An 18,282-nucleotide genomic window follows, 5' to 3' on the forward strand; every position below is an offset into this window, starting at 1 on the left:
AATATACTCTAATAGTTAAAGCATATGCTTTGCAAGATGTACATAATTGGTTATTATTTTATCCAGTTTGACAATCTTTGGTCTTGGAATATTCCATTTCACTTAATCCATTATCCCCTTTAGAGCTCATTAAATTAGTATCATTTTGGAATTAAATCTATTATTTCTTTCTGCTGATTTATGTTATCTTTACTTTAATAGAAATTGAAACCTGATTTTAATTAGAAGTCATAAAAAACAGTTACAAGAGAGATTATTTAATAAAGTAGAACCAACATATTTGCTTCAGTTTTCTAAAATTAAAGATATGTATTTGTGTGTATATTTATACATATGTATGTTACATTCCTATAAGAAGAAATCACTATCGATGTCATCCTGTTGCTCATTGATTTGCTTGGGCACCAGTAATGTCTCCTTTGTGAGACTTTGTTTTTGTTATAGTTCTTGGCATATTGAATATGCCACTGGTAGCTTGCCAGGCTCTGCTGTGCAGGTGAGATACTCTCGGTTGCTTGCCAGGTTCTTCAAGAGGGGTGGAGGAATCAAACCTGGGTCGGCCTCGTGCAAGGCAAACGCCCTACCCACTGGGCTATTGTTCCAGCCCATAAGAAGAAATATTGAAATATTCTATCATTGGGTTCAGAGAGGTATAGTACAGTGGATAGGGCACTTGTCTTTCATACAGCTGATCAGGTTTGATCCATGGCACCACATATGGCCCCTCGAGCTTACCAGGACTGACCCCTGAGCACAGAGCCAAGACTAAGTAAGCCCTGAGTAACATCAGGTGTGGACCCCCCAAACAAAACAATCACAAAATATCCTGTCACCTTCCATCTGTTGCAGTCTACCTACCATATTTATGTGAGTCTTTAGGAAGTTACTCTTAAAAGTTTTCTTATTATTTTCTGGTCCAACATAATATATGTAAATATCTAGATAATATTCAATTTAAATCAAATAACCTTGAATGAGTTTGGCACTTGTCTAATTCTGATGTCATTTGTTTGAGAAAAACAAAAATGCCTTAAGGAAGTCTCAAGTAAATTTAAATGTTAATAATATACTGTGGAATTTGAATTTCAACCAAGTGTGTTTTCTTTGGGGGGGGTGGGGGCGGGGAGGTAACGTGATCCACACCTGTTTTGTGATCAGGAATTACTTCTGGCTCTGTGCTCAGGGATTACACCTGATGGTGTTGTTCAAAGGGTCATATCTGGCACCAGGGCATAGAACCCAGGTCTCTGTATGCAAGGCATGGGTCTTAACCCTCTGTGGCCTCTCTCTCTCTCTTTCTGCCCCCCTCAAGTGTTAACCAGAGGAACAAGAGTTCTGAAAGCATTTTCCCAAAATTGACTTTTGCATTAGGTAGCTATATATGCTTAACACAGGTATGGCTGGTATTGGAAAATGTGCACAGTTAAATATGCTATTCAAATGTGAAAAAAATTGGAACTACTTTTCCCATTAGAACTGCACTCACCTAACATTGGCGTGAAGTAGACATCACAAACAGCTCAGATTGCTTGTGTGGGAGGAAGTGGGATGATTTATTTTTCCATGTGGACTAAATTGCAGCTCCAGTTCACTCACGAGAAGGAACATAACTGACTCGGAAAAATAGAACAAATGCCAACAACTCCCAGAGTATGCAAGATCTTTTAGCAAACTTGAACATATGATTCTCCTTGCCCTGTTTCCTTCCTATCCCACTTTATTCTGTAAAAGAAAGAAAATAAATTTGTCTTCTTATGGGAAGATTGTCAAGTATTGCTTTTTAAAGAGCAATTAAATGTGAATTGTGGGCAGTAGTTGCAAAAAGTGCTTCATTTTTAAAGCTATAGAGATAAAGGTTAAATTAAGCCCACTAGAGTTCTCTGAGAAGCAATTTGAATAAAAGGATGCTGTGCAAATTATAGTTGTGAGGGACCTTGTGTACACTCGACACTGAACTCTGTTGTTTAGCAAGCATGCTGAACACATTTTAGGGCTATTTTTGACATTGTAATAATAAAATACAAGAAAAGCTAACAAAATGTCAGCCATAATAGGCCAGAAATCAGAACTGTAAATATTTGGCAAGTTCACACGTCTTGTTGACATGCTACATAAAGAAATATGGATCAATAATTCTCAGGTCTTTTTTAAAGTGGGTCAAACCATTTTGCTCTATTTTCTAACATTAGTCTATTCTTAGGCTGTTCTCTGTCCCAGGAGGGTATGCAGGTGGATTTCCATGTACATGGCTCTCCAGGAGTTCTAGCAGCCAGAGATCAGCATTGCTCTGCAGGGATTCTGAAAAGTACAGACTGATGCAACCTAGGGAGGGTTGAATTTCTCCTCTGAGCATCCTTTACTTCACATTCCATTGAAGCAGAAGGCCTTCCTTTAGTCCTACAGGGTCTAAGAGAGTAGTTTGTAGGTTGGACTACCCTGGTGCCAATCCTACAAGGGTTTTGCACATTTTCTTCATAAGTAAACTCTTCAATTTACCACAGCATGAAGTGTGAATGGCACACCCTGGCATATAGTTTATAGGTAGGCATAAATTAATTAAAATGCAAATATAAAAAGAAATGAATGATCATAAAACATAGAGATGAATCACAATAAAAGGAAAAATGAAGGAGAGGGGCATAATCAAATAAAATGCAACTGGAAAAAACTTTACTCAAACTCCATTTCTCTTCCATTCAAAGGCAAAAATTCTCTCATCTCCAAACATCAACAGCACATACTCTGTTAACGGCAGGGTCACGGAACAAATGGATTTGTTTTTCTAGGCCTTTCTATGGACCCCCATTCCATCTGCTTGCTACTTTGATTGATTGCTTATATACTTACGTATTGCTTTTTTTTCACACAGTACAGAAATGTATTCTTATATTAAAACATGGACTAGAACACGGCGTTGCTTCTGGCCAGTTGTTTGGAGCGTGAGGCTTCCAGGGAGACTCGCCTGTCACCAGGCCTGCCCCTGACTGAATTGTAGGATTCTAGGGTTTCTCACTAGCACAGTTTCCTTCATTTGTTTCTGTGTGGGCTAGCTGATGGGACTGTGGAACAGGCTACTGCTACTGTAATGAGGTTGCTAAGCCAGTGTGGAGTTGGTGAGTACATTGCAAGGGTTCCAGTTGTGTTTCTTGTGAAGTGAGGTAAGAAAGAATCACAGCTGAACAGTTCTGAAAGATGGACCTGCTTACCTGGGAAAGCAAATTCCCTCAGATTTGCTTAATTTTGTGAAGAAGCGACATAATTTAACAAAATGGCATTACTGTTTTACATAACCTGCCAATAATGTATGAAGATTAAAATGTTTCTATATTCTCATCAATCTAGTTCTTGTTAAAAATAATTCTGGTGAAAAAAAAGTCTCTATCATTTTAATTTTGATTAGTATTTGTCTAATGATTTATGATACTGAATATCTTTTCATTAGCTTATTGGTCATATGTATATTTTCTTTGAAGAAATATTTACTCAGACTCCTTGCCCATTTTTAGATCAGATAATTACGTGTCCTATGTTATTAGGCTGTAAGTTATTTATGAATTCTTTGAGAGAAAAATTCTGGAAAAATTTATGAGATAAAAATATTTTCAAATATTTTCTGAATTGTTTTCTTTTTGATGATTATTTCTTTAGTAACTTTGATAAAGTTATATTTATATTTCTTTTTCTTGCTTGAACTTTCCCTAAGCAAATATTTATTCCTATATTTTATTTCTGTGACTTGTTTTTGTTTCTGGACTTACTCCTGGCTGAATGCTCAAGGACTGTCTATTTCCAATGGTATACTCAGGGGATTATAACGTGGTGTCAGGGATTAAACCTGGGTCTTCAATGTAAAAGCAAGCACCTTACTTCTGTACTGTCTCTCCAGTTCCTACTTCTGTGAATTTCATAATTTAATTTTCATATTCTATTTTAGAGTTTTTGGTAAAGACCTCTGGAACCCAGCCACGGCCATGGTCAAGGCCACTCTCCACACACTCAGACAAGCCTCATGTATGAAGGAACCGGCAGAGGAACCTAGGTGTGTGTGACCCAGGGCTGAGATCTCCAAGCCTACTTGAATACTCGAAAGCCTACTGGGCCTTCTCCACCCAGATCCCTCATTTTCCAGTAGCGTGGCAGTCACACCCACAGACTGCCCCCAATGCTGTGTAATCCCATCAATGGACAAGATCCAGAGACTATAAAACAAAGATCTCTTATTGTCTAGTTCTCCCTCTCGGAGAACTTGGCAAGCTACTGAGAGTATACTGCCCGCATGACAGAGCCTGGGAAGCTCCCCATGGCGTATTCAATATGCCAAAACCAGTAACAATGATGGGGCTCATTCCCCTGACCCTGAAAGAGCCTCCAATGAGGCACTGTTGGGAAGGATGAGTAAAGAGAGGCTGCTAAAATCTCAGTGCTAGGACGAATGGAGATGTTACTGGTGCTCGTTCAAGCAAATTTATGAACAACAGAATAACAGTGATACGGTGATTCTATTTAAGAGTTTTTGGTGGTGTTCACATACATTTCCGTGTGATTTATTTCTTCATACATTTTAATATAATTTTATTTTTAAGCTAAATTTCCAAAGGAACTGTTGATTCAAAAATCATGTGGATTTTCTTCATTTAAAATTATGCTGAAAATATTCAATATAATCTTATCAGCTTATTATCACAAAAGTAAACACTCTTGTGTTCTTACAAAATCTTCATGCCATCCCAGCCACTAATAGATGTTATCTACTTTCCAATTCTTCTTAGGTTCATTAATGAGAATTTTTGAATCTCATTTCAATACTCATTTTACTAACAGATGAATCAAAACATATTTTCAATTACTTCTAAGACATTTTCTTCCACTTTTCAGAAACTAATCTATTAATATTTCACCCATTTCTATCAGAAAATTAATATTTTGTTCTGTGTCTTATCTTTTAATGTAATAGAGCCTTTTATTATCAATACAAAAATGAAATTGAGTAAGAAAATTCCATATTACTAAGAAAAACATTAATAATCAAATGTATATGGAATCAGAAACCTTTCTCAGCTAAAGAAAAGAAATGCAAAAGAATTGGGGGCCGGAGCAATAGCACAGTGGGTAAGGCGTTTGCCTTGCACACAGCCAACCAGGGTTCGATCCCTGGCATCCCATACAGTCCCCCAAGCACTGCCAGGAGTAATTCCAGAGTGAAAAGCCAGGAGTAACCCCTGAGCATCGCTGGGTGTGACCCAAAAAGCAAAAAATAAAAAAAGTAAATGAAAAAGAATTAGGATGGCATCAGAATTTTCAACATCAATGTGATACAGAAAAAGAAAATAGCCAATTAAAACATCGTTGGGATTTCTGTATTTTAGTACTTTAGTAACTAAGTCCAGAGAAATTTCTGCCAGAAATTGCAACATTGCAAGCTTGTACCTCTCTGCTACTTTATATTCCACATATGAGTGCAATCTTTATATGTTTGTCTCTTTCTTTCTGACTCATTTCACTCAACATGATACTTTCCATGTTGATCCACTTATATGCAAATTTCATGACCTCATGTTTTCTGACAGCTGCATAGTATTCCACTGTGTTGATGTACCAGAGTTTTTTTAACCAGCCATCTGTTTTGGGGCACTCTGGTTTTTTCCAGATTGTGGCTATTGTAAACAGTGCTGCAATGAACATAGAAATACAGATGACATCTCTACTATACCTTTTTGCCTCTCTGGGATATATTCCCACCAGTGGTATTGCTGGGTCAAATGGAAGCTCAATTTCTAATTTTTTGAGAATTGTCCATATTGTTTTCCAAAAGGGCTGAACCAGTCGGTATAACCACCAGCAGTGAAGGAGAGTACTTTTCTCCTCACATCCACGCCAACAGCGGTTGCTTTTGTTTTTTGGGATGTGGGCCAGTCTCTGTGGTGTGAGATGATATCTCATTGTTGTTTTGATCTGCATCTCCCTGATGATTAGTGATGTTGAACATTTTCTCATGTGCCTCTGAGCCATTCGGATTTCTTCTTTGGGAAAATTTCTGTTCATTTCATCACCCTATTTCTGATCGGATCAGCAGTTTTCATCTTGTGGAGTTCAACCAGTGCATTCTATATCCTTGATATCAACCCTTTATGGTATGGGCACTGCGTAAATATCCTTTCCCATTCTGTAGATTATCTTTGTATCTTGGTCACTGTTTCTTTTGAGGTGCAGAAGCTTCTTAGTTTGAGATAGTTCCATTTATTGTTCATTGCAGTACTCTTTACAATAGCCCCAACCTGGAAAAAACCAGAGTGTCCCCAAACAGATGACTGGTTAAAGAAACTCTGGTACATCTACACAATGGAATACTATGCAGCTGTCAGAAAACATGAAGTCACGAAATTTGCATATAATAGGTCAACATGGAAAGTATCATGTTGAGTGAAATAAGTCAGAAAGAAAGAGACAGACGTAGAAAGATTGCACTCATATGTGGAATATAAAGTAGCAGAGAGGTACAAGCTTGCAATGATGCAATTTCTGGCAGATATTTCTTTGGACTTAGTTACAAAAATACTAAAATACAGAAATCCAAAACCTTGCGGCTGCTAGTGCAGCCGCTCGACCTCATATTTCTTCATTCTCAGCGATGGAAAACAAATTATCAAATGCTTCCTTTTCAGCAGGTCTGACTTTGGGGGGAGAAACTCCAAACAATAATAGTTTGGAGTTTTTTGTTGAAATATTGAATGTAATCAAAGTAAAGTGAAATTTATCAGTTATACAGGTGGGGTGAAAGGCTGGGGAGGTGGGGGGTAGGGGGAGGTATACTGTGGTTCTTGGTGGTGGAATATGTGCACTGGTGAGGGGATGGGTGTTCGAGCATTGTATAACTGAGACTTAAACCTGAAAGCTTTGTAACTTTCCACATGGTGATTCAATAAAAGAATAAATTAAAATAAATAAATAAATAAACGTTTAAAAAATTAAGAAAAATAAACAAAACATCGTTGGGAGAATTATTACAAAAGAAGACTAATTTATCATAGAAGACATATTGAGGTATGAAAAATATGATAAAGAATGATGAGAGATTTTCTCTCCAAGCCTGCGTTCTCCCTTGAACCTGGATCTTGCTTGCTCATCTCTATGTATCTCTATTTGCCTCCCTTTTCCAGGGGGAAGCCTGTATTTTCTCTTGACCACACACTTCCTCTTTCCCCTCATGTCTTTCTGGACAAATGTTGTTCAATAAATACTATCTTGCTCCTCCCTCCCCCACAAATGATGATAAAGAAATAACCTAGAAACATTATGAAGCTTTTATGAAGCTTTTAAAGTGAACTCTATAAATCATGGAATGATATAGGAAAAGCCTTTGAACATAAGGGAAAAAAACATTTTTGACCATTACTAAAATCTGATTATTTGTATTTTTTGTGAATCTTTATTTTATATACTGCTGTTGGTTGTAGTAAAGCTTATTTTAAAAGTGTAAACTTTACACCTATATATATTTATGACCAAGTAAGTTCTAAGATGATTCAAACGGCAAGGTCATCCTGAACTCAAACTGCATCTATACAAACCTACACTAAAAATGTTTTTTTTCCTTTTTGGGTCACATCTGTCGATGCACAGGGATTACTCCTGGCTTATACACTCAGGAGTTACTCCTGGTGGTGCTTGGGGGAACCATATGGTTTGCTGGGAATTGAACCCCGGTTGGCCGCATGCAAGGCAAATGCCCTACCCGCTGTGCTACTGCTCCAGACCCATGCTAAAATTTTTGAAAATAGCAAATGATAGTCTATTGGCTAAAAGGAGAGAGAAGAGAGTAATATAGACAGTGTCAAACAACCATTTCGCTTATAGTACAACTATAGATATTAATATACTGTTTGGTTTATTTTGGGGGAGTCACACCTGACAGTGCTCAAGGTCTGTTCCTGACTCTATTCTTAGTGATCTGGTGGTGCTCAGGAAACCATATGGGGTTCCAGGGATTGAACCCAGGTTAACTACATGCAAGGCAAACACCTTGAAGTAGGTGAGAAAGATCACGGCATCTGCAACTTAGTGTCTTTTCCCTCTAGAAAAATATGGAAAGTTGGGAAAAATTCCAACTACTGGCATTTCCCTTGAGAACTGTAGCACTGCACTGTAGCTCTGTCGTCCCATTGTTCATCGATTTGCTCGAGTGGGCACCAGTAATGTCTCCATTGTGAGACTTGCTACTGTTTTTGGCATATTGAATACACCACAGGGAGCTTGCCAGGCTCTGCTGAACAAAAGAAAAAAGTAGAATGTGCTATGTTTTGGAACTTGGAAGTCAGAGGAGGAAATGGTTCTTGTTTGGCTTAACTCACAGCACTGACAAGAACAAAAGTATTCGTTTGAATGCCAGACTGGATTCCACAGGGAACAAAGGCCACTGGGGCCAGGAGGATTGCCCCAGAGCTGGAAGACTGCTTCATGAGCAGAGGGGAGAAGGTAGATGGAATAGAGAAGGGATCGCTAAGAAAATGATGGTAGGAAGAATCAGTTGGGATGGAAGATGTGTGCTGAAAGTAGATAATGGATCAAACATGATGACCTCTCAGTGTCTGTGTTGCAAGCCATAATACCCAAACATACAGAGATAGTATTGGGAATATTGTCTGCCATGGAGGCAGGGGGAGGGTGGGAAAGGGGGGTATACCCGGGATATTGGTGGTGGGGAATGTGCACTAGTGAAGGGATGGGTATTACAATCATTGTGTGATTGTAACCCAAGCACAAAAGCTTGTAAGTCTCTCACGGTGATTCAATGAAATTGAAAAATAAAATCAAGTGACAGGTTGACTGCAGTACCATATATTTACACCAGATGGAGCAAATGATAAGTATCATTTACATGTGCAGTTGACCCTTGAACAACAGACATTTGAACTTGGACAGCTACATGGACTACCAGATATATATGTGTTTCCTATCTAGGCCTCTATATTCACAAATCCATCCATTTGGATATGTTGGCTGGTCGGATCCCTGAATTCTGAACCTTTATTTAAGGAGGAACCAACTATAGGTTATGAGAAGGGATAGGTACCCTAGAGTCCTGCATTGTTCAAGGGCCAATCACACGAATCAAGATGATACTCATCCTTAGGAAAGTTTATAAATGTATCCAGAATCTCTGTTAATATTAGTGAAGATTTTACATTATATAAATTCAATCTGTCAGGATAGGGACAGGAGGTTGCTTTTTCTGAATTTCAAATATTAACAAATGACACCAAGGTTAAGGAAGTAAACAGTTAACAGTGGCCAAATAAAAGAACACAATAAATTTCTAAGAACTGGAAGTCCATATGTTACCTGACAAAAACCTTAACTGTCTAAATCAAAACCAATGAGTACAAAGAGAACACAGACAACTAATTGCAATTGGAAAAGCTATCCATGAACAAAATGAGAATAAAAGTCAAGAAATAGATACCACAAAAAAGGAACAAATTTAAAATTCAGGACTTGAATCCAATAATTGAATAGAAAATTTCAGCAGCATGAAAGTATGAAAATATAAAATTTTCTGGAAAAGGTAAAAATATGAACAAAGATACAATTCTATAATATTGTAATATTGGCACATGAATGTCTTATTCTACTAATGCTGCTATAGCGAAAATACAATAGGTTGGGCGGCTTATAAATAACAAAATCATTTCTCACAATTATAGAGACTTAAAGTCTCCGTATTAGTTAGAGTCCTAGAATGTTACTAGAGTTACTAGCTCTGGTAAAATTTTGAGCTGGACCTTTTTCGTTTTTGCAATTGCTAATCTTTCATTGTATTTCCTGTCACATGACAGAAAGCAGAGAGAGAGAGAGAGAAAGAAATCTATCTCTTGTGATTCATATAAGGTCAGTAATCACATTCTGGTGGGTTATAGCCTAATAACGTTGAATTCAACTAACTCAAATTGACTGAATTTCCTAATAATATAACATTAGGATATAAATTGACAAAATGGAAAATTTGGAGGTACACAAGTGTTCATTCATAACTATAAATAATTCTGGTCTACAATATAAAAATAAAAACAATGAATAATAATAAATATTTGTTAGTTTATAGGCAAAATGAAACATTCAATTTAAAATATCATTAACAAAGTACATGGTATACAGAAATATAAAGGAGTAGCTTTTGTATTTAAGAAAGTTATCAGTTTGAAACATATAATTGTGGCACCAATAAGTGTCACATATGTCAAGAAGAATAGAAACACTAGATTGGAGATAATGTGGGGGAGGAGAAGCCTTGCTTCGTTACTTGTGGGTATGTCACCTGGTTCATCCTCCGCAGAAACAGCGTGGATTCTTCTCAGAGCACTAAGCATTGAGCTTCCATGTGAGCCGACACTTTCACTTCTTGGCGTCTATCCCAAGAACTCAAAAACGTTAATTAAAAAAAATTTACACTTCAGTATGCATTACAACGCTAATAATAGTAAGTTTAATCTAGACTTAGTATTCTAGGTAATAGTAAGTCTAATTTAGACTTTCTATTCCAAAACAAACCAACTGCCCAAGAACAATAATTGGATACAGAAACACAACAGAATACTACTTGGCTATAAAACAGTCTTGCTGTTTGCTGCTGCATGAATGAGACTGGGGGTATCATGGTGAGTGAAGTGAGACAGAGGGAAAGACACAATACAGAATCATCTCTCTTATCTGTGGAGGACACAGAAATATAATAGTGGGACAAAAGATGGCCACAGTGGGATTATAGAACGGTTTGTTGAAGCAGGGATTGGAGTGAAGGAGACAGTGATGGAGAGAAAATGACACTCGGTGGACCTCATGTAGTAACCTTATGTGCCTGAAATGATACTATTAACAGCACTGTAAATCACACTGCCTAAATTTAAATTTAAGGGAAAAATTTATAAAATGAAATAGCTCATTATGAGCTAAAGATATTTTATAGCATATAAATATTGATATAGAATATTTTATATGATATCCATGGTATCCAGAAGGAGAATATATAGAGAATACAGACAAAAATATCAGCAACAAATCAATGAATTTTATTACAAACAATAAATAAAACAAAATCAAAGGCAGTAAGAGAAAAAAACAGTGACAAAATACAAGGAGTAAAGAATATTAACAAAATGGTACTACCAAGTTTTTTGCCTATCAGAATTATTTTAAATGTAAACTCCCTTGTTGAAACATATAGATTCAAAATATTAATAAATAGAATTATATAACTATAGACTTTCTATAAGAAACACATTTCAGATTTAGAAATATAATAGGTTGAAAATGAAAGGATAGACAAATAAATTCATGTATTTGATAATTAAAAGGGAGTAAAGACAGCGGTACTTATATAAGAGAGGATAGGCTATATATACACTGTAAAAAGAGATAAAGATGATATTTGAAAACTATACTTTTGTCATTGTACAGTATATTATCCACTGCCCCAGTCAATTCACCAGTCTACGATAGCAAACAATTCACACACACAGACACACACACAGAGACACTTCTTATATCTGCATTTCTAAATCTATTAAACAAACATTGACAGCATTTAAGGGAGAAATAAATAACAGCAACATAAAAGTAGATAATTTCAGTGCTCAGTTACAATAATGAATAGAACAAGGCATTCAATAAGGAAATAGAGCACTTGAACAACACAATAAACCGACTTGATTTACACACTCTACAAAATAACAAAAATTATACATTCTTCCTAAGTGCACGTGGAATCACAGTTGGGGTCACAAATCAAATCTTTACAAATTTAAGAATGTTGAATTAATTAAAGTATATCATACAGCCACATGGAACTGGGTATTAGTGATTTAAATGGAACATTAGTAATAAAAAAAACAGAAAAACCCACAAATGTGTGGAAATTAATCTACATAATCTTAGGAAGATCAAAAAATAAATAACAAATGAGGAGTATACTGTTTTTGTCTTTCATTTGCTCAAGGCAATATGTATCATTGACTGATTTTTTTTTTGGTGACAAAAAATTACGCTTTATTTCTCAAATTAAAACCTAATTTATTTTCATAGCATAAAATAATGTGCTGGTTGATTCACTTGTTTTGCTCATATTTTAGATATCTATTAATAAACATTTGCCAAAGTTCCATATTATCTATAATAAAAAAGCAAAACATTTGACAAACTAAAAATAAAAGTCAACTATCCCAAGACAAAATGGTTAGAGATTAGAAGTCCACACTGACATCATACTCTGATGGGACTAAATCATCTTTTCTTCTAAAATCAAAAGAAAGACAAAGACTCAAATTCTCACTACTTGCAGTCATCATTGTTAAAATAAAAATGTCTAGGGACCAGAGCAATAGTTCAGCTGGGGAGGGGCAGTGTCTGCCTTGCATGGACCTACCTGGGTTCCATCCCTGGCATCCCATATGGTCCCTCTAACACTTCCAGGAGTAATTCCAAAGTGCAGAGCCCGGAGTAATCCCTTAGAATTGCTGGGTGTGACCCAAAAGGCAAAAACAAAAAATAGAAACAACAACAAGAACAACAACAACAGAAGTCCTTGGGGGGGGTTGTTCGGGCAGAGTGTTGGTTGTTTGGCTTTCCCACAGTCAAGCCGAGTTTGATCTCTGGTCACCTGGAACTCCACCAGGAGTGATCTCTGTGTGTAGACCCAAGAGTAAGCTCCAAGTACTGCCAAGTGTGTCCCTACCCCAACAACAACAAAAATAAAAACATCCAGAAGTCAGAATTGACAAGAAAAACACATTTATCTCTATTAAGCCACGATAAAACCTTATATTATCTTCACACAAAATTTATCTAACTTGGTAAGTGTTCAGTGTAGAAAAACAGCTCACAAAAATCTTCTGCATTTCCAAAACCTAACATCCAAAGATTATGAAGATAAGAAAATAATTTCACTTAAAATGTATCATGACCATTGCCATAAAACTGAAAGTTCTTTAATGTATAAAAACTCTAATAAGGACCATAACATCTAAAATAGTAGCCAGAGAATGTGCAGAAAATTAGAAATACAAGCCGAACAATGGTGGGATACAATTCCCACTATTTGAAGAATATGATATCATAATCAGAAACCCCCAAATTTTTCACACAAAAAATGTTGGAAATGATTAAGTTCAACAAAGTTACAGGATATAAACTCAACATAGATGTCTGTGGTATTTCTCTTTTCTTCTTTCTTAAAACGTTCATTTGGATAGCATGGTTACAATGGCGTTAACTTTCATGGTTTTGTGTACAACATTAGCGCACCTAACGCCATGATACCTAAGACAGTCTGCCATGTCCTTATATCTCCTTGGGTCCGCTCCTGCCTCAACACTGTTTGGTAATCTATTTTTTTCCTTTCTTGTCTTATTGAGTCACTGTGAAAGATACTGTGAAGAAGGTAATCATGATTGGTTTCAGTCACAGGATTCTCCAATACCCATCCCCTCCCCAGTATGCATTTCCCACTACCAGTGTCCCTAGTTTTCCCTCTTACCACCAACCCCTCCCCACCCCCACCCCAGCCTGCCTCTGTGGCAGGCACTATTCTTCTTCTCCTCTCTCTCTCTCTCTCTCTCTCTCTCTCTCTTCTCTCTCCATCTTCTCTCTCTCCCTCTTCCTCTCTCTCTCCCTCTCTCTCCCCCTCTCTCTCTCCCTCTGTCTTTCCCTCCCCCTCTCTCCCCCTCTCTCCCTCTCCTCTCTCTCTTCCTTCTGGGTATTTTGGTTTGCAGTACAGGTACTGACAGGTTATCCTACACACCCCCTAACCTACTCTCAGCACTCCTCTTATCGTGGTTCCCCTTCTACTTGTGGCAAGTTTCTAACCATGGATCAGTCCTCCTGGCCCCCTTGTTTCTACTGTCCTTGGATATTAGTCTCATACTATGTTTTTATATCCCACAAAGGAGTGCAATCATTCTATGTCTGTCCCTCTCTTTCTGACTCATTTCACTTAGCATGATACTCTCCATGACCACCCACTTATAAGCAAATTTCATGACTTCATCTTTCCTAAGGAATATAAAATAACATAATATGAGAGTGACAACCGAGGACAGTAGAGACAGGGCCAGGAATATTGCTCCATGGTTGGAAGCCTGCCTCATGATCTGGGGGAGAAGGCAGCTGGAGTAGAGAAGGGATCACTAAGTCAATGATGGTTCCAAGGATTGCTCCGGATGGGAGATGTGTGCTAAAAGTAGACAAAGGACCAAACATGATGGCCTCTCAGTATCTGTAATGCAAGCCATAATGCCCCGAAGTAAAGAGAGAGGAAGATGGAAATTGTCTGCCATACAGGCTGGGGGAGGGGTAGTATGGTGGGAGGAGGGATGCTTGGGATATTGGTGGTAGAAAATGTGCCCTGGTGGCTATTGGTGTAGGACATGCCATAATCTCAGGATTAGCTAGGCTTGGATGTAAACATTGTTTTTCTGTTACTGTTAGTTTAACTGACTATACTTCCCGGTGTGTAACTGACTTTGATACTGTTTCTGTTGACTAAGTTAATTTGCATATTCTGCCTATGTGGCTGAATATCATTGGTTAAAACATCAAGCTAGTTAATAAAAGGGGGCTGAACAGGCTGCTCTCCTGCAGGCCACAGCACAAAAAACTCCGGAGACAGTTATATGATCCTCCCCAAAAACGTATATTTCTTTCGTGTGCATATCTTAAATGCCTCAGAGTCAGACAGTCTAACCAAACCCTACCGCAACATTGTTGCAACAGGTGGCGGGGGTGAGTGTTCCATCATTGTATGAATGAAGCTGAAGCATAAAAGCTTTGTAAGCGCAGCTCAGATGATTCGATTTTTTTAAAAAAATCTGTTCATAAAACTGTTTCTTTCGTGGTCCCAGAGAGCTTTTAAATTTTTTTGTTTGTTTGCTCGGGGGCCACACCCAGCAGTGCTCAGGACTTACTCCTGGCTCTGCACTCAAGGCTCACTTTAGGTAGTGATCAAGGACTCTGTGTGGTATTGGGGATTGAACCATAGGTTGCAGCGGCCTTCTGCTGTAATATTGCCCCAGCCCAGCCTCTTAATTTTAATTTGTTCCCCTTTCTGTTACCTTGGAGCCAGTTCTCATCTGTGGTATTTCTCTCATTAGTAATAAACTAGCAGAGAGGGAAATTAGGAAACAACAACACCAAAAATAACATCTAAGAATAAATTTAACTAAAGAGGCGAAATATCTCTTCACTCAAAAAGATAAGTCATAAGGGGCAGAGTGTGAGATAATTCAAAGGAAAGGAATAATATACCTGGTGTGTGCAAGGCCTCAAGCGTGCTCCCCATCTCTGCAGGGCCCTGAGCACTGAGTGAAATCCTGGTAAAGGGCGCCCAGCACAGGCCAGGCAGAGGGACCAGGTATCACTGGGAAGGGCCTCTGGGCTCTCAAGCACCACTCAGGTGCCACTCCTGAGACACAGGAGGTCTTAGTGAAGGACATTTAACAATTTGTAATGAAAATTTCCTATAGGAACATAATTGGGATTTGTATTTTTTCTTTTACTATTTTCTGTTGCCAGAAGAATAATCAAAATAGAATCAGCATTGAGGGTAACTTCAAAGTCATCTTACTTTACTTTTAAGTTGGTGAAAAAGTATTTACTCACAAGTTCTGGTAATTTTTGTACTTTAATCATACATAGAGTTACTGTAAAATAACATTCACTATTCACCTATTCAATTCTCTCGGTTGGTTTACTCTTCTGTAATTATACAGAGAAAATTTAATATCATCATCCTTATGACAGTATCTCAAGCATTTGAGAGAGCTAACTACATAGACACCTCTGCCCCAACATTCTCTTTCCCACTCATTAAGATGGTTTGCACACATTTTTTCTTACTAGCTAAACCCTCTCTCTGGGACTTTCTAGTTTGCCAAGACAGCCTTAACTTCCCTTTTATCTTTTAAAAATTCCCTGAAAAGGCATTCCTGTGTTATCCCAGTCGACTACTCTATGCTTCCATGCTGCAGTGGGGGAAAACCAAATAGGCTGTATTTAGAGCAACAGAAACTTAATGAGGAAAGTTAGAGCATTTCCTGGTTATAGCATCCATTAGCTTACTTGGGAGTACTCTTTTCTATCATGTGTTTTCGAAGTCTGTTGTATAGAAGAATTATTCACTGAATTTCATTTCTCCTTTGATCAGTTTGGGAGCATACGGCCCAGCAATCCACAGTCCAAAACTGTGTTTCCACAACTTGCCCGGCACAGGTCAACTAGGGTATGTTCACTGTTATTTGAGCCAAATACAAACGCAGACATGACAAACATGTTGAATGCATAAATAAAATATACTAGCTTTACTTTTTACACTTCATTGATATGTTAATAATGTCCTAGTTCCCATTGCAAGATTGACCCATTAATAATATTCAGCGATTTCTTAGAACATTTTAAGGAATTTTGTGCACAGCATGATATTCCATTAACTCCCTGAACATCTTTGACTATAAATCATCACAGAGGTTAGAATGCTCAATTTACAGTTAAAAGCCAATTATAGAATGATAAAAAATTGTGCCATAAATTATTGACATGATGGAAGCAATGAGAGAAAAATATTCAAAAAATAATCATTTTGCTTTGTGGTGGGATAATTATTTTCCTCTAGAAATTTCCTGTGTTTTTTATATTTTGCATTTGTAATAGAAGCAAATTGAATAGAAGAAAATGAAAGCCAGTGGCTAAAATGAATCTAAAACATACACCATCTGATACCACTTACTATTTTACTTACTACAAATACACTCTAAGTCACACTAAGTTATACATCTGGTCACTAAAAATCCAGCCTATGTGTTCCAAAGTTCTTATTAGTACTGAATTTGCACCTCAACCAACTCAAACCAAGATGGTCTGAGCAACCTCTTCTAAGAAATAATTAAATTGAACCTTTTGTCAGCCATGTTACTTTCTTTGCTCTCTCTGATTATATCACTTTTGTCCATCTTTAAATTTCCCCTTTGCCTTACTTTTTAAAATTACACAGAAGTGGCATCTGTGTGTTGTCAACTATTCTATGTTTCCATGCTGCAGTGGGGGAAAATTAAATAGGTTGCATTGAGAGCAACAAAAATTTAACTAGGATAGTTAGAGAATTTTATGATTATAGTGTGACCATTAGTTTATTTTAGCTTACACTAGCATATACACTATGCTATAGTAATTATCAAGAGGTAGAACCTGTCTCAGGAGTCAAGGAGACAGCAGAGGGAAGGGCCCTGCTCCTTGAGTTCATTTCAGGAGGTTGCCTCTGGGAGGTTACCTGCAGTCAACTGGGACTCCATTAAGCCTCTGTGTTAGGGCTGGAGCAATAGCACAGCGGGTAGGGCGTTTGCCTTGCACGCAGCCAACCCGGGTTCGAATCCCAGCAACGCCTATGGTTCCCTGAGCACTGCCAAGGGCAATTCCTGAGTGCAGAGCCAGGAGTAACCCCTGTGCATCGCTGGTGTGACCCAAAAAAAAAAAATTAAGCCTCTGTGAAAAGATGTGCAATTAATGGATAATTGAAACCAATTAAATGTTGCCTAGAGTGAATTGCCACCATGCTGTAATATGATACGAAGCAAGAAAAGTAAAGAAGTAAGGAAGAAGCAAAGGTGTAGAACATAATCATAACACACAAAAAAAACAATCTGGAAATAAGCTTGCAAATCTAAAACATCATGTATCTATGTGTAGTCCTGAGTACAAGAAGAACTCAAAGGTTCCCATGACACTTGTCAAATGGCCCAGAAGTGGAAGGAGAGAATGTAGATAACTCTGCATAAGGGTTTATCTTAGGAAAACGTGCTTATGTGTGCCATTAGGAAATAAGAAGGCTTCCCTGAGATACAACCTCAGCATTGCTTGGCATCAGGCTTACCATCAGGCACAACAGGACATATGCAACTGGGTGTACAAACCTTGCTTGTTAAGGAATGCTTCCTCATCTAAGTGTTACTAGCAGCAAAGAATTTTACCCTGGTTGCAGATAAATCTCCCGTTTGATTTCTAAGACATTTTGATGAACACAATAGTACACTGGAAGTTTGTTAAATCCATAAGTCCAGTCTACATCAGCTCCTAGACAAGAACAATGCCATTTTCTCAGTTTATTCTAATACTTTCTAGAAGTAGGAAGCTACCAAAGCATATTATCAGGAACCCACTGGATCCAGTGAACAAACTGGAAAAATGGGTCAGAGTCAAAATTCACCTGACCTCCATAAACTCCTAATCTGGTAGTTTATGTTGACT

Source organism: Sorex araneus, chromosome 2, assembly GCF_027595985.1.
Source record: "Sorex araneus isolate mSorAra2 chromosome 2, mSorAra2.pri, whole genome shotgun sequence".
Taxonomy (NCBI): Eukaryota; Metazoa; Chordata; class Mammalia; order Eulipotyphla; family Soricidae; genus Sorex; species Sorex araneus.